The 2,027-nt window shown below is 42.2% G+C and overlaps 1 non-coding gene across 1 annotated transcript; it reads left to right on the top strand.

Moving 5' to 3' along the window:
* Window positions 1-1,054: 1,054 nt before the first annotated feature.
* Window positions 1,055-1,161, top strand: LOC112535060. The gene has a single exon (XR_003079264.2). It is a non-coding gene; the product is annotated as a small nucleolar RNA R71 (small nucleolar RNA).
* Window positions 1,162-2,027: the final 866 nt, after the last annotated feature.

Raw genomic sequence — 2,027 nt, 5'->3', positions numbered from 1 at the left:
CAACAAAAGGCAAGTTAATATGCAATTATCTAAAATATCCAAAAGCTTACTGAACTGCTCTTGTGCTTCTACTTACTTCAATCTAGCAGGATAAGGAATCTTGGGTTGATACTCCCTGACTAGGATCGGTTGTAACTTTTGCCTCTCAGGTTCCTTAAACTTACTGCTCGCCTCGATCTGCACATCAATAGTAGCATCATTAATAATAGGCTTAGAAGGACCTGAAACTAACTTACCTGAATGAAAAGTGATGGCGTTCACATGCTCCCTCGGGTTAGACTCAGTGGTTTTGGGGAGTGCTCCTTGTTGCCTTTCGGACAACATATTAGAAATCTGCCCAATCTGATTTTCCAAGTTCTGAATGGATGCTTGCTGATTTTTAAGAGCACTGTCGGTCTGCTGGAACCTCATTTTAGTCGACGTGACGAGCTTCATCATTAGCTCCTCTAAGTTAGATTTCTTCCCAGCTGGTGGAGAAAGCTCTGATGGTCCAGCTTGCTGCTGTTGCTGTGGTGCCTGCTAATGTAGTCTCTGAAAACCTGGTGGACCCTGGGCATTATTGTTGTGCCAATTAAAATTGGGGTGATTTCTCCACCCAGGATTGTATATGCTGCTATAAGGGTTGTTCTGTTGTCCGGGTGCATTCCGCATGTAATTAACCTATTCATGGTCAGTAGAAACATTAGATGAAGTAGAGAACTAGCAAACATACACTCATGCATTACAGTTTGCACCGTAATGCGGGCCACTGCAAAACTCGCAGCTTATTTGGGCTGCTTGAAATGGCATCTGAAGCTGGTCTATTTTCTTAGTCAGAAGCTCCACTTGAGCTGCCAAGGCTACTATGGAGTCTAACTGGTTGACCATTCCTTGTTTGACCGGCCGACTCCTAGAGGATTGCCACTGATAATTGTTCATGGCCATCTCCTCCATCAGGTTCTGCGCCTGCTCCGGCGTCTTGCTGTTCAAAGCTCCACCTGCTGCAGCGTCCACCATTTGCCTCGTAGCAAGGTTTAAACCGCTTTAAAAGGTCTGAACCTACATCCATACTGGTAGACTGTGGTGTGCACAGCATCTCAACAAGTCCTTATACCTCTCCCAGGAGTCGTACATGCTCTCGTCATCCATCTGCATAAAAGAAGAAATGTCATTTCTCAATTTAGCAGTTTTAGCTGGAGGGAAGTACTTGTAAAGAAATTTTTCAGCCAAAGATTTCCAGGTTGTAATAGTGTGCGGTGGAAGGGACTGCAGCCATCTCTTTGCTCTATCTCTTAAAGAAAATAGAAATAACTTCAGTCGGATGGCATCATCAGTAGTTCCATTTATCTTGAAAGTGTCGCATATCTCAAAAAAGTTGGCTATATGGGCATTGGGATCCTCGCTTGGCAGTCCTCCCAAACTGTACACTTTGTTGTACCATCTGGATCATATTTGGCTTTATCTCGAAATTGTTAGCTGCCACCGCCGGTCTGAGTATACTCGTTTGTGTCCCATCCAATGATGGTCTAGCAAACTCGTACAGCGTTATGTTAGCATTCGCTACGGCATTTCCATTGTGATTCTCCATCCCTTCTGATTTATCAACAGGTATCTTAACCTCAATCTCCTCCTATTCTAATTGCAAACGCTTCCTTAAAAGTCTAAGGGATCATTCTAGATCAGACAGAGGCTCTATAAGATCAGAGTTTGAGCTTCTGCTCATAAACTACCTAAAAATGGAATGTAGCGACCGAAGAACAAAAATAGTTAAAACCATGAAAGAATAAAATAAAGCAAAATAAAGACAGAAAAATAAATATGGCTAAATTAACAAAAACACAAGTTTGTTCTAGTTCACACAAAAAGTATCCCCAGCAACAGCGCCAAAAACTTGATATACTATTTACGCAGCTACAATCTAAGGCAGTGAACCTATCGATGCAGACTAGCACAAATGGTAAGTATCAAGGTCGTATTCTCGAGAAAGGATGAACCTAAACCTACTGTAGCATCTTATGTTATCTAACCTAAATAAATCAATGAAGTGT

This window comes from Ricinus communis, chromosome 8 (assembly GCF_019578655.1).
Source record: "Ricinus communis isolate WT05 ecotype wild-type chromosome 8, ASM1957865v1, whole genome shotgun sequence".
In the NCBI taxonomy this organism is placed as follows: Eukaryota; Viridiplantae; Streptophyta; class Magnoliopsida; order Malpighiales; family Euphorbiaceae; genus Ricinus; species Ricinus communis.
Note: the sequence above shows the minus strand (reverse complement) of the source record. Positions and strands in the feature narration are given on the sequence as shown.